Source organism: Ailuropoda melanoleuca, chromosome 4 (assembly GCF_002007445.2).
Source record: "Ailuropoda melanoleuca isolate Jingjing chromosome 4, ASM200744v2, whole genome shotgun sequence".
Lineage (NCBI taxonomy): Eukaryota > Metazoa > Chordata > Mammalia > Carnivora > Ursidae > Ailuropoda > Ailuropoda melanoleuca.
This window is the reverse complement of record NC_048221.1, coordinates 124,626,550-124,642,123: the sequence shown is the minus strand read 5'-3', so window position 1 is coordinate 124,642,123 and position 15,574 is coordinate 124,626,550. Positions and strand designations below refer to the sequence as shown.

Here is a 15,574-nt window from a genome sequence, read left to right as displayed (position 1 = left end):
CGGGGGCGGGGCTTCCGCCTCGCGGAGGAGGGGGCGGGCAAGCGGGCCGAGTTCCCTCCGAACCCCGCCCCCTGCGGCCGAGCGGGCCCCGGCCCCCCCAGCTCCCCCGCCCGCTTGTGGACGCGCCGGGGAAACCTGCCCCCTTCGGNCCCGCTTGTGGACGCGCCGGGGAAACCTGCCCCCTTCGGGCTAGTCCGGCACGCTGGCGGCGGGCGGCGGAGGTGCGTTTCAATTCCACAGGTATGTGCCGGGCAGCTGGATGCTCGGCGCGCCGTGACTGTAAGGTAAAGAATGCAAAGAACCACTCCATGAATCATTCATCGGCGCCTCGAGCAAGAGATCCTGCCCTGAGTGATTTTTCCAAATTAATTCAACTCAGCGAGCTTTTACTGAGCACCGACTGCGCGCCTAGCGCTGTACCAGGTGCTGTGTAGGTACACCGTCACGGTCACGGCCCCTGGTCTCGAGGTGCGCATAATTTAGTGCAAAAGCAGCCGTGTAAACAACCCGGTCTGGTGACCCATGCAAAGCCAAGCCACAAGGAGATGCTATGGGAGGGCAGAGGAGGAAGAGATTACTTTCTCCTGGACCATGTGGAGGGGTTCCTGGAAGAGGTGGCATTTGCGTTCCGCCTGGAAGGAAGAAGAAGACGTCCTAGGACAAAAAAAGGAGTGCCTCCAAGGCTAGGTGAACAGCTTGGGCAAGGGAACTGAGGGGACCCAGGTTTACCATCTCAGCATCAACTTTTTTGTTTTAATATTATACATTTTTGATGGAATCCTTTCCAAACTGTGTGAAACATAGGAGATGATTCGAAATTAGGAACAGCTAAGGTTTTTTTTGACGGTTCAAAGAATCATTTTTCTCACCATTCCTTAAGGCTCAGGAATCAGCCGTTCTTTAAGGACAATTGCTATGCGAGCGCGGGACGGAAGTCCCTAAGTAAAGAGCCCCCAAGCCAGTATGCTTTGCGTCTGGTTTTCACTGCTTTTTGGCACCTTATGGTAAGGCAGATCGCGCCACCTCCTGCTGCTGTCTGCCTGCCTGCTTTGGAACATCCTCTTCCTCCTCCTCTCATTTTCCTATTTTTAAACTCCTATGGTGAAGGAAATGCTGGTAATCAACTTTGTTAAGTGAGGGTAAACAAGTTCCTCAAAAAAAGGACATCACCTTTCACACATGAATTTTGGGACTCTTTTGCATGCTTAGAAGACTTTTCCACAAGTACGCAAGGTCTTGACTGTGTTCTGAATATGCTAAGATACTTGGAATACAGGCAAGAGACATCTTGTTTATTGATTTACCACTTACTGAGCACCAACTATGCGGGAGGCTTTGAAAGGGTGAAACATTGATCCTACCCTTTGGAGAAAAGATGTGTAAATGATGTAAAATAAATATGTCGATATTGCCTGCTTTGTTAGCCCTATCGATTGAAACCAAGGTGATTTCAGTATGTGAGCTACACTATAATAAACGATTCTGGGAATTAACTACTTTAAGTATGCTTGTATTAGCATCTCTCCTTTGACATTCTGTACCTCATCACCCCCCACATCCTCAGAAAACTCCTTTCAAACATATTTCGATCGTGCCCCAGCTCTCATTCTCAAAATGATCAACCACTCTTACCTTTTCCTTCACCATCTGCTACATTCGAGCTTTTCCTGTCCTCAAGAGAAACCCTTCTGTCCCTGTGCATTGTGTTCTAGGTACTGCTTGCTTCCTTTCTGTATTTTCCTTCACAAACGTCCTGAAAGTAGTTCGCACTCATCTCTGACAATCAGCAGCTTCTCCCTCGTCAACCCACGGCTATGTGACTTCTGTCCCCACCACATCACTGCACCGCTCAGTCATGAAGGGCTTGCTTCATCCTAAATGCGACAGGCTGTTCTTGAGTCCTCATATTACTGAGCTCTCGGTGGCATTTGACAACACAAAGCACCCCACTCTTTTTGAAATTCCCTTGGCCTTCACGACAGGACTCACCTCCTCACCCCTCTGGCCACTCCTGAGTCTCCCGGGTTCTGTTCTCAGCTTTCATTTCACCCCACACAAACTCCCGGAGGCTTCCCATCTGCTCTGTCTTCGTCGGCCACATATACCAGCAACTCCCAAGTGTTTTTTCTGGCTCCGACCACTCATCTGAGCTCCACAGACCAAAAGCCTGCTGGACTTCTCTACCTAGATGTCCTACAGACACCCCAAGCTCTATGTGTCTAAACCTCTTTAGTGTCACTGTCCACTCAACTGCCCAGTTCAGAAACCTGGGTGTCATCCTTGATTCCTTCCTTCCCATCCCCACCACACTCAACAATGCTGTTGATTCTCCTCATAAAGAACTCGACAATCTGTCCCTCACCTAGATTAACGCAATAGCCTTTGATCTTGTCCCTCTCCTGTGGTCTCGTTCCTTCCATTCCATATTCCAAACTGCATGTCAGGAAGAACTTTCTAGAATGTGCTACCTGTATATGTCGCTGCTCAGCATAGCACACAAGACCTTCCATTTGTCTAGGCCTTGTCTATCTTCCCACTTCCTCTTTTGTCACTTCCTACACACATCCCATCCAAACTCCTGGAATGTTCCTACTTTCCCTTGCCTCAATACCTTTGTGCTTATTTCTCTCTCAGTTTGGAATGTCATTTGAGTACAAGCAAAGAATGTCCAACATGGGTGTAGCTGAAATTCCCCATATAATGAAACTTTCTGGAAATAAGAAAATGTAAACCTCCATAATGAAAGAGCCCCTGTGTACTTGGGGAGATTATCACCAAACCAGCAATTCTAAGAGCCACAGCCTCTTAAAACTATTAGACAAAAAAAAAGAATCTTCAAAGCCTTGGTGTAGAAAGTTCAAACTACTTAAAAGCGTAAGAGCATAAGGCTGCAATACATTAAAGACATCTGCAAGTTCTTTGTCCCTTCTTTTGCTCCAGGCTGGCCCAAGTGAATTGCTTGACCAATAGAATGTGTGATGTATACGGGACTTCCAAGCCTAGGCCATAAGAAGTCTTGAAGAATTCACCTGGGTCTTTGAGAACACTTGCTCTTGAAGCCCTGAACCACAATATGAAATATCTAACTCCCATGGGCGCCTGGGTGACACAGTCGGTTAAGCGTCCGACTTGGTTTTGGCTCAGGTCATGATCTCAGGGTCCAGGGCTGGAGCCCCGCACCCGGCTCGGCACTCAGCATGGAATCTGCTTGAGATTCTCTCTCTCCCTCCTTTTGTACCTCCCACTCATGTGCCCTCTCTCTCTCTAAAATAAAATAAATACATCTTTTTTTAAAAAATCTAACTCCCGCGGAGAGGCTCCAAGATGACACAGAGAGGGAGAGAGGCAAGCTGGCCCTAGCCAATGTGAGTGAAGTCATCATGCAGGCTCTATATAACAGTTCAGCCATCAGCTGGGTCCCACTGAGTACCCCAGTTGGAGCGATGTGGGACAGAAGAATAATCCAGCCAAACCCCACCCAAATTCCTGACCCCAAGGATTGTGAAATTATAATCTAAATAGTTCTCACCTTAACCCATTACTTTTCAAGGTGGATAGTTTGTTATGGGATCTGGTAACCAAAACATCTGGCATCAGACTTCTCAAGAGCAAAGCAAGGCAATAGTGATGCAGCATTTTCTAAAAAGGCAAGCAAAGAAAATGCAAGCCTAGAGATTTTGTATGCACCCATCCATGCTGTTTTTCAAGCATTGAACTCTACAGAAAAAAAAAACAAACAAACAACCCTCTTTTGAAAATGCAAGAACTCAAAAAATAATATGCACATAAGCCCATCCTAAGTATTTACTAAAGCAGGGACAGCACATTTTTTCTAAAGCACCAGATAGCGAATGTTTGGAGTTTGCAGGTCTAATATTCAACTCTGCTTTGAAACACAAAAGCCTCCGTAGATACATACAAAAAAGTGAGTGTCGCTATGTTCCAAATAAACTTTTACAAATAAATTTACAAAAATAGGCAGCCAGGGGCACCAGGGTGGCTCAACTGGTTAAGCGTCTGACTCTTGGTTTTGGCTCAGGTCATAATCTCAGGGTGGTGAGATCAAGCCCCACATCGGGCTCCCTGCTGAGCAGGGAGTCTGCTTCTCTCCCTCACCCTTGCCTCTCTCTCTCTCTAAAATAAATAAATAAAATCTTTTTTAAAAAATGGGCAGCTAACTTGATTTGACCTATGGGTTACAGTTTGTCACTCCTATACTGGAGGAAAAGAAATAGAGAAAGTTCTTTCTCCCAAAACAGCACAAGACCCATATGATTTAAGAAAATAACATACCGTGACCAAATAGGGTTTTCTATTAGTCTGCTAGACCTACCATAACAAAGTACCACATACCACAGACTGACCTAAAGAATAGAAATTTATCTCCTCACAGTTCTGGAAGCTGAAAATCCAATATGAAAGTGCCAGAAGGATTGGTTTCTTCTGAGGGCTCTCTCCTTGGCTTGTAGATAGCCCTCTCCTCCCTGCGTCTTCACATGGTCTTCACTGTAGACTCTGAGCGTCTGTCCTGAGGAGACCAGTCATAGTGAAGTAGGGCCCACCCTAATGACCTCATTTTTTTTTATTATTTACTTACTTACTTATTAGTAACCTCTACACCCAATGTGGGACTCGAACTCACGACCCCAAGATCAAGAGTCACATGTTCCTCCAACTGAGCCAGCCAGGCGCCCCCTAATGACCTCACTTTAATTGAATTATCTCTTTCAAGACCCTAGCTTCAAATATAGTCACATTCAGTACCAATTAGGACTTCCACAACCTAAGTATAAAGGCTAAAACTATAAAACTCTTAGAAGAAAACATAGGTGTCAATCTCTGTTACCTTGGCAAAGCCTCCTTAGATACACTCTGCAAGCACAAAGGACAAAAGAAAGAGTGGATAAATTTGACTTTATCAAATTTATCCTTTATCCTTTGTGCATCAAAGGACACCATAAAAAAAATGCAAAGACAGCCTACAGGATGGGAGTAAATATTTCCAAATAATATAGATGCTAAGGGACTTCTATTGGGAATATATGAACAACACAATTCCAACACAGATAACTCAGTTGAAAAATAGGAAAAGGATTTGAACAGATTTCTTCCAAGAAGATATATATATATCTGGCCGATAAGCACGTGTAAAGATGCTCGACATAATTAGCTCTTAGTGGAATGTAAATCAAAACCATGAGATACCACTTCACCCCCACTCGAATGGCTCCCCTCAAAATCAGACACTAGCAAGTGTTGGTGAGGATGTGAAGAAAGCGGAACCTTTGATACATAGCTGGCGGGAATGTAAAAAGGTGCAACTGTTTCAGAAAACAGCTTGGCAGCCCTCGGAGTGTTAAACATAACGTTATCATATGTCCTAGCAATTCTATTTCTAGGTATATACCCCAAGAGACTTGAAAACGTATGCCCACACAACAACCTATACACAAATGTTCACAGTCTTCTTCATAATAGCCAAAAAGCGAAAACGACCCCAAACTCCATCACCTGATGAATGGATAAACAAAATGGGGTGCATCCATCCGTACGATAGAATAGCCTTTAGCAATAAAAAAAAAGGGAGCAGGGGCGCCTGGGTGGCTCAGTCAGTTAAGCATCCAGCTCTTGATTTCTGCTCAGGTCATGATCTCAGGCTTGTGAGATCGAGCCCCACCTTGGGTTCTGTGCTAGGCAAGGAGTCTGCTTAGGGTTCTCTCTCTCTCTCCCTCTCCCACCCACCCCACCCCGCACACACGTGCACACTCTCTTTCTCTTAAAAAACAAAAAACAGAATGGAGCCCACGCTATAACAGGGAAGAACCTTGAAAACATGCCAAGTGAAAGAAGCTAGTCACAGAGGACCAAATATTATATGATTCTATTTATATGGGATACACAGAATAGACAAATCAACAGAGACAGAAAGTAGGTTGGTGGTTGGTACCTGGCTGGAGGGGTTGGAGGGTTTGGGAAAGAACTGCTAACAGGTATGATTTACTTTCTGAGTTGATGAAAATGTTCTAAAATGATCGTGATGATGGGTACACAAGTCTGTGATTCTACTAAAACCGCTGAATGTATGCTTTAAATGGATGAATTGAAAGGTATTTGAATTATGTCTCAATAAATCTGGTTCTTCGAAAAAAGAAAACTATAAAACAATCCTGAAAGGCACAAAAGTATATTCGAAGGAGACATCCCTTGGTTTTGGTTAAAATAGCTCAACATCGTTAAGATGACAGTTTTCCTTATGTTAATTTATAAATTTAATATGATTCTCCCAAAATAGAAACAAGTTTTTTTCTTCTTTTCTGATACTAAAGTGCTTGTGGAAAAAATAAACACTCAGGAACAGCTAGTGGAACACTGAAAAGAGATATGAGAGAAGACTAGCTCTAAATATCAAAACTTACTCTGGAGTCTCTTGACTGAAAACAATGTGGTTCGGGCACATGAGGTAGAAGGTACGGCAGTCAGTCCAACTACGTATGAATTCTAGTATATGAGAAGCAGTCAACGGCTGAGACAAAGGACTTTTTATTATGGTGTTGGGTTGACTGTCCAGCCATACACAGCCTCACTTTGTTGGTGAGGTTATGGGGAGACAAATATTACTAGAGGGAACGGAAACAGGGAAATAGTATGAACCTTCTGGAGGAACACTTGCCAATATCTAACGAATGGTCTGTGCATTTATCTTTCTTTTTTTTCCCCCCAAGATTATTTATGAGAGAGAGAGAGAACAGTGGGGAGAAGGAGGGAGGGGCAGAGGGAGAGGGAGAGAGTGTCTTAAATAGACTCCATGCTGAGTATGGGGCCAGATGCTAGGGCCGGACGTGGGGCTCAATCTCATGACCCTGAGATCACAACTCTGAGATCACAACCCGAGCCAAAACTAAGAGTGAGATGCTTACCCGACTGCACCACCCAGGTGCCCCTGTGCATTTACCTTTCAACCTAGCACTCCAACTTCTAGGAACTTACCCTAAAGATATGTCCAGAAATACCATGTACACCCACATATGCACGCTTCTTCATTGTACCATTATTTGTATTTGCAGAATATCAGAAACTACCTAAATGCCCAGAGAAGACTGGTTGAATAAACTTACAATTGGCTCCTAGGAAGCAATAAAAAGGAATAAGGAATATCTTTATGGATTGATTCATAGTAATTTCTAGTATATATTATTAAGTTTTAAGAGCAAAGTACAAAAGCAAACGTATAGTATGTTACCTTTGTATAATAAAGACAAGAAATAAGAAAATTAAATGGATTTGCTTCTTTTAGTAAAAGGTCATCAGAAGAACAATAAACCAGAAAACAATGAAATCGGTTGACTGTAAGGAATTGGGTGAGGGAAGAGGTAGAAAGGAAAAGAGAGTGAGAGACAATTTTAAGAATATCTTTTGGGGTGGCCTTGGCTTTGGGAAACATGTTAATGTTATAGACATTCAAAAATAAAATTAAGGAGCACCTGGCAGCCTCAGTCAGAGGAACATGTGACTCTTGATCTCGGGGTCATGAGTTCGAGCTCCATGTGGACTGTACAGATTACCTAAATATAACTTTAAAATAATAACAATTATAATAAAATTAAATCAACAAGCATAAGAAAAAATTAAAAACCTGTAACTAGATGCAAACAGAAACAAACCCAATTGTGTGTCAAATGAATGACATAACCACATGGAGAAGGAGAAAGAAGTAAACCAAGAATTTTTGTATATGGTACTTAGATACACCTGCAGTTGAATACAAACTATAAGCTGGGGAAAAGGGAATACCAGGAAAAGACGAAACCCAGGGGCCAATAAAAATTTTAAAATATTATCTTTATTGCTAATATTTACAAATTAAGTTAGCAAAATATTTGATATTTAATATCCAATGTTAAAGAGTTTTTTGAAGAATATAAATTATAGGAACCTTTCTGAAAGGTGATATGGAAATATATATCAATTTTTTTAATGTTGATATCCTTTGACCCAGAAATCCAAATTCTTGCAGCTTCTTCAACAAAAACATTTAGTGATGTGTAATTAAATTTATGCATTAGGATATCTTACCAGAGTTACTTCTAAAAACTAAAATTGAAAAAAAAAACCAAGTATAAAACTTTGACTAAATTACAAAATATCCATGAGATAGGAGATGTCACCGCCACAAAAATGACAGTGTAAAAAGCTCTTTCACATCATGGAAAAGTATAAAATGGTGTGTGTAGTACAATTCAAATTTTGCTTAAGACTATTTGTGAAAGACAAACAACTAGAAGGTTCAAAAATATAAGCAGACATTTTATAGGAGGGTAAACACATATGGCAAGTAAATGCATGAAAATATCCTCACGTTCATTAGTATTCAGGAAAATGCAAATTAATGCTACAACGTTATAAACCTACTAGAGAGGCAAAGGTTTTAAAGTCTGATGATTCCAAATGTCAGGCAGGAGGCTGATCAGGTGGAAACATACATAGCCAAAGATTTCACCTCTCGACACATGTACCCAAGGGCATGTACAGCCTATGCTTACAATGACAAAATACTGAGAGCAATCCAAGTGACCAGAAGAGAAGAATGAACCGTGTGCGTCTCTACAACGGAAATGCTGAATAGCAGTCACAACGAAAGAACTCCATCTACACAGCACAGCGTGGATAAAGTGAACCAATGTGTTTTTTGAGTGAAAAAAGCAAGGGACATATGATTAGAGCATGATACCATTTTTATAAAGCTTAAAATCAAGTAAACCCAAACAATTTATATAATCACTTTTATAAAGCAAGGGAATAATAAACCCAGACTCGGAGAAAATAGTTACCCCGTGGGAGGAAAACTGGGAGAGTACTTAGGTGAATGACAATTATTGCCAATTATTCATAATGTTTTGCTTCTTGGTGTTTGTGTTAAAAAAAAGACAGAGGGAAAGAGTTTTATAGGGATGTGTGTATGTGTGTTGTGCTTCCTGAAGAAAAGACCGGAAGAACAGAAACCAAAATACTAACAGAGATTATCTCGGGGGGGGGGGTAAGTTTAGGAGCATTTTTAATTGTCTTTGTATTTATTTACATTTTCTAACGGTCTTAAGTGAATATGCCCTTTTTTGAAAACAGGAAAAAGTAGTTTTCAAAATCTATATTAGCACCTGTCCCATTTGCATTCTGTAGTCTGAACATCCAAGTCTTAATTTCCGTGGTTATAAATGATCCGAGGAAGCAGTACGCAGTGGAATCGTCAAGGTCGTTTGTGACGCCAAGTTTGGCCAGGTAGTGAGCTGACAGTGGTGGAAATAAAGCTGCATAAGGAGGTTAGCGAGCTGCGTGGGAGGGCAGACACCTGCCCGCCCAGCATCCGTGTGGGCAACAAGAAGGTAATAACAGCTCGAGGAAAATAAGTTAATGAACCTGACAACCATTTCTTGGAGTTATGAATCCACTGCCCTGCCCTGCCCTGCCCCCCAAATCCCTGATAACATGCAGATAAGAATACTGGAAACAAAATATCACAATCCCATCCTTGTATCAAATTATCGTACACTGACACCATAATGTGTGCCATGCTGTTCTCGGGCACTTCCAGAGGATGTAACAGGACTAGAAAGGGTTCAATAGAGAGTAATTAAAATGACAAGCAGAAAGAGTGTTCTTTATATGAGGACAAACAAAAACCAAACACCAGCCTTCGGAGGGAGACCAGGGCTTAAATGTGATATGCCGAAGGTGTGCCGAGTCGGAAAGCTGCAGTCACCGAATCTTCTGTACCAGCAGTCAGGGGTGGCTGACGGTGGCCGAAAGAGGCAAATTTGGAAGAGGTAAATAGGAACTGCTATTTTGCACGGTGGGTAGCAATGTGGAAATCCTTCCCCCCTCCTCCCCCACGCCGCCCCCCACAGAGGCTGAATCATTGGTTCTCAGTCTTGTCCAAACGTGAAATGAAGACGGCCCAGGAGACCGACTGGGAGGTTGGATGGAGACGGGACCGCCAGGAAGAGAGGCAGTACCGAGACAGGGGTATTCTCACCCTCCACAATGTCTTGTGAGGTCTGAGAGTCTGTGACAAATGGCATGGAAAACCTTACAAATGAAACTTTCTGAGATGTACATTATGTCCAGCAGTTGTGCTCTTGAACAAAACTGTCCTTGGGTGTCATGCTGAAGATTGTGCTGGACCGGACAGACAGCTACACTGAGCCACTAGGGTATTTTCCATGTGCTGAGGGTCCCCGGACGAGCTCCCATTCTGCCATACTGTGGAAAGCTCAGGAGGCCAGAGGCTAAATGGTACACTAAAGGGGTGCCTGGGTGGCTTAGTCATTAAGCGTCTGCCTTCGGCTCAGGGCGTGATCCCAGGTCCCTGGGATTGAGCCCCGCATCAGGCTCCACTAGGAGCCTGCTTCTTCCTCTCCCACTTGCCCTGTTTGTGTTCCCTCTGTCACTGGCTGTCTCTCTCTCTGTCAAATAAATAAATAAAATCTTAAAAATAAAAAATAAATAAATAAATAAATAAATGGTACACTAAAATCCTCACGAGTACCCCCAGGAGGGGCGCCTAGGTGGATCTGTCGGTTAAGCATCCGACTCTTGGCTTCGGCTCAGGTCATGGTCTGAGGGTCCTGAGATCAAGCCCCACATTGGGCTCTACACTCAGCACAGAGTCTGCTTGTCCCTCTCCCTCCACACCTCCCCATGCTCTCTCCTTCCCTCTCTCTCCTAATTAAATAAAATATATATTTTTTAAAGATTTTATTTATTTGACAGAGATAGAGACAGCCAGCGAGAGAGGGAACACAAGCAGGGGGAGTGGGAGAGGAAGAAGCAGGTTCATAGTGGAGGAGCCTGATGTGGGGCTCGATCCCATAAGGCCGGGATCACGCCCTGAGCCGAAGGCAGACGCTTAACCGCTGTGCCACCCAGGCGCCCCTAAATAAAATCTATTTTAAAAAGAGAAGAAAAAAAAAAAGAATTCCCCCAGGAAGGCAACCCAGAGGCCACAGCATCCAAGGTAAGATATCTCCTAGGTTTTGCTGGTTTACCAAAGGCTAATTATTTATGTGGTGTTTTCAGACACCTCAAAAGATCAACAAATTCTATGTTGACTAAACTTTCTAAAGTGGCTCAAGATTAGTAAATCCAGCTGTTCTCAACCTGGCTGCACACCAATCACCTGGTATGCTTTTCAAACAATCCCTCCATCTATGTGTTGTACTGAGCACTGGGTATTATATAAGACTGATGAATAACAGACCTGTACACCTGAAACAAATAATACGCTATATGTTAATTAATTGAATTAAAAATTAAAATTAATTAATTGATGAAGTGATTAATTTAAAAAAATCCCTCCGTCTCAGGCCCACCCTAGATGAACTGAATTTTTTTTAAGTGCCTGCAAGTGATGTAATGTGTAGCCACCGTGGAGAACCACTGAGCTTCTCCATTTGTTAAAGTTAATGATTTGAAGAGGTTCTGATTGTAAGAAGAGGGCAAAGGGCATTGGTGGACCAGCTCAGTGGAAGGAGGAAGGCAGCTCTGCCCCCTCGCTCGTGCCCACGCGGGCCTGAGTGCACCCCTGGCTGTTCCCGCATGGGTGACTGGGGCAGGGGTGCTGAGCTGCTTTTTATTCCAGAACGCCACCAAACAGCCTTGGACATGGGAATATATGTTTTTCGGGTCCCTGTTACCATGTGAGCAAAGAAAGAGAAGAGAATTATGCATGCCCACTCCTCTTCTGGGCCCCTTTCTAGAACTAGAAAGGATGCATGAGACACGCAAGCCCCAGAACAAAGAAGTGCTTCCTTGTCACCAGTGCTGAGCTGTTCTGGCTTTTCTCGCTTCTCAACATTCACTGTCTCCTTGACTTGCGGTTGGCCTCTCCTGCTCCATGCCTCAGCACATTTGTGTTCCTCATCTCAGCATTTCCGAGCTCAGCCCGTGGCAGCCCTCCCCCTCCTCTTGTTCCCCACCCCGAATCCTTCTAGGGCTTGGGTCACCACTGTGGAGCATGTCTCTGGGCCTCCCCAGGGGCCTCTGTGGCTTCATTTCATGTCCTATTAAGGGTGCTTCCAGTATGGGTTAGAACCACGGTGTGCCTAGAAAACTTTCTCCTTTTTCTCTTATCTTTTGCAAAGATACAGGAGCAAAGAGCCCAAATTGCAGAAAGGAAAAAGTCACCCATTGGAATTGGACAAGTGGCGACAGCTCCAGCAAACCGTGTGGAACATAGGGAAAGCCAAGTCCCACCCTCCATGCCGGGAATGGCCCAGTGAGGCTCCCCAGAGCTCCGGGCTCCCCCTTGGGGTGGGGCAGCTTCCCACCCCCTCTGTTCCTCCCTTCTTTAATTGCCCCGAAATGCAAAACCACTGTAGGGTGAGGAAAACTCCAGAAACAAACTTCACCCACAGAGGCAATCTCAGGTACCCAGATGACCCACTGGGTATAGTCTGATTTGCTGAGGCTTTTAAAGGCATATCTGTCACTCCACTTACCTCCCCAAGCTTTTTTGTTGCCCGCCTCCGATCTGCTTACTCTCTGGCACACGTCGAGTGTGAATTTCCTACCTCATTCATCGGACTCCACCCCTTCACCGACATAGTACCAGATCACCCTCTATTGTCCATGCCAATCCATCCATATCCTGTTTCTAGATCCAACTCAAACTTTGCCTTCTCCAAAGAGACAGCTTATTAGCATTAACCTCGCTGCATTCTGACCACTTCTGGGTTGTGTCCCGTGCACCGCCAGGCCCAGTGATGGTATACTGATTTCTGCCTTTGTTGACATGTTGACCAGTAAGTAGTTTGGGTTGTTTTGTATGTGCCCACTCTGCTTCCTCAAGTAGATTTCAAGTTCCTCAAAACCCAGGACTCATGGTCGGAGCACGTGATGAGAGCTGTGGCCGTAAGAGGTGAGAGCGAGGCCCTGGGCTTGGGCTGGGCCTCAAAGGGTCTGCACCTGGCTGGGACGCGGGCGTTAAGTGTGATTATGACGGAAAAGACTGTTCTGTAGGTAGACTAACAGCTCAAACCACATTCCCACCAGTCGGCACCCTTTCATGGTCCCCAGAACTCTGGAAAAGTCATGGGCCTGAGGAGATTGAGAACCTGTGCGGCACTTGGGTGTTTAGTGAGAAACATCAGGGAGGAACTCCATGCCAACCCTCCACAAACCACCACGCCCTGTGCTGTGTTTCTAGGACCTTCTCACCAACAACTAATATTTAATGAGCACTTACTGTGTGCTAGGCTATGAAATAGCAGGTGGGATAAAAAACAGACCTGGAAATTTCTGCTTAAAGAAGCTTATGGAAGATGGCGGACGTTCAGACTGAGCATGCCTACCAGAAACAGCTGACCAGCTTTCAAAATAAGAAGAGGGGCCTGTTTGGAGAAACGGGCAAGGAGAAGTTCCTATGATGCTAAAGTAACATCAGTCTGGCCTTCGAGATGCCCACGGAGGCCACTGAAGACACCTGTACTGACAAGAAATGCCCCTTTACTGGTAGTGTCTCCATTTGAAGGCAGATTCCATCCAGTGTGGTGACCAAGATGAAGATGCAAAGGACCCTCTTCACCCGCCGAGGCTACCTCCAACTACTCGGAGAAACACCAGAAGAACATACCCATGCACCTGCCCCCCACCCCCCCCAAGGACATCCATATTGGCAGCATTGTCACCATGGGCGAGTGCCAGCCCTGGAGCAAGACGGTAGGCTTCGGTATGCTCAAGATCACCAAGGCCACTGGCAATAAGAAGCCAGAAGTTCTGAGACTAGACATCTGCCCATACCCCCAAAGAAAAAAGTTATTTTCCCAGTCAAGAAAAGAAAAAAAAGCAGCTTACTGATGGCAAACGAGTTATACAGAAATGACGATTTTAAAGAGAAACTATGTTAAGTGCATTTTAATAGAGGTTCAGCGCACTAAGGGAGCCCAAAGGAGAAGACGCATGGAGTCTAGAGGCATGGTGTGGTAGACTGTAACAGTCACGGTCCCCCTTGAGTCAGGCCTCCTGATACGCATGCCCTTGTGTGTCCCTACCCCGTCCACTCGGACTTGGCCTCGTGACTTGCATCGTTCAATGGCGCACAGACACAAGCAGAGGTTTGAGAAGTACTTGCCCGGTGGGACTTGCTCTCCTGGAGCATGGCCCTGTGACCGCCACGTAAGGAAGCCAGTGTAGCCTAATGAAGAGGCCAAGCGGAGGAGAACAGAGACAGGCTCACTATCGCTTAGCACCCACTGCCAGACACAGAGCAGGGCCATCCTCCACATTCCAGTCCTGTGGACCTTGCAGTTCAAATGCAGCGATCTGAGTGCACCCCAGTAACACCAGCAGAGGAGCTTCCCAGCTGACCTACAAAAATGAGAGAAACAATAGCATTGTTTTAAGACTCAAAGTGTAGAGTGATCTGTTCACACCAATAGATGGTATACAGAAATAAGGTAGCGCCATAATAAAAACACAGAACATGTAGTATTGGCTTTGGATTGCGTGGCAAAGGAGGCTGGGAGTGCCGGCTGGAGGTTTCAGGGGGAAATCGAAGGGAAGGGCAGCCACCTGCGTATTCTAGCAGTGAAACAGCAGTGACAGCAGTCCCGCGAAACTGTCCCCAGCAGGAATTCAGAAGGCAGAAAACTTACCTGATAAGCTTAGGAATCTGGAGCAGGGAATTTCCAGGCAGAACGTTAAAAGTGTAAATTGTCTTTTTTAGCAGCTATCACTGTAAGGGACAGGAAGGAGGAACTGTTCCATGTCCCATAAGAATTTAGAAAGAAGATGGGATGGGACGGGGGTGGTGTGGGGGGGGGGCGCTGGCTCAGTTGATTAAGCATCCGACTCTTGATTTCAGCTCAGGTCATGATCTCAGGGTCGTGAGATGGAAACCTGCGTCAGGGACTCCTCGCTCAGCGGGGAGTCAGCTTGGGATTCACTCTCTTCCTTCTCCCTCTGCCCCTCCCCCTGCTTGCACTTGCGTGCTCTCTCTCTCTAAAATAATAATAATAATAAATAAAAAACCAAAACAAAATAAAGTGTTTTGTATTTCTAGTCTCTCCAACCCACAAGAGTCTGCAAGTAAGACATGGCTTCAGGGTAAAGATCAAATTAAGTTTGAGGCTGTGACTCTTTATTAAGCCCTCAGAGAGATAGAAGGCGGTGCCTAGCAGCGGCAGGACTCATAAGGTCCCCGCCCCATAGCCCCCCAACAGGCTGCCCAAAGTGAAGGGAGAACCATCTTTAAATAACTGAAGGAATGGCTCTTGTCTAACCAAGTAGACTCTTCTCTGACACTGTTTTAGGGGGGTCGTCGGCCAGGGAGAGTTCTAGGTGCAGAAAGTAGGCTGAGAGCCCCTCAGGCGCAGACACACTTCTTCCAGACCAGAAAGAGTATCTCAGAAGGTGGAGCCAAAGCCCAGAAGGCGAAGTTAGGAGGCCTAGAGACAATGGCCGGAGGAGTCAGTCCCAGCCAGCCAGCAGGGCCCTGGGGCAGGAGCACTCTTAACCTCCAAAGTAGAGAGACTTGACGCCCAGACCCTGCTCTTAGATTCACCCGGTGGCTGTGTCTCTCCTG

The 15,574-nt window shown here is 45.1% G+C and overlaps 1 protein-coding gene and 1 pseudogene across 1 annotated transcript in view; one reads left to right on the top strand and one right to left on the bottom strand.

The window, feature by feature from the left end:
* DTNB (dystrobrevin beta) overlaps positions 1-12,510 on the bottom strand; it is a 251,360-nt gene extending 238,850 nt beyond the window's left edge. The window contains exon 1 of the mRNA XM_034659796.1: positions 12,492-12,510. The gene's annotated coding sequence lies outside the window, so the exon portion shown is untranslated. The remainder of the gene's footprint in view (positions 1-12,491) is intronic.
* Positions 12,511-13,313: 803 nt separating this feature from the next.
* On the top strand, positions 13,314-13,782 carry LOC109490998 (annotated as a pseudogene).
* Positions 13,783-15,574: the final 1,792 nt, after the last annotated feature.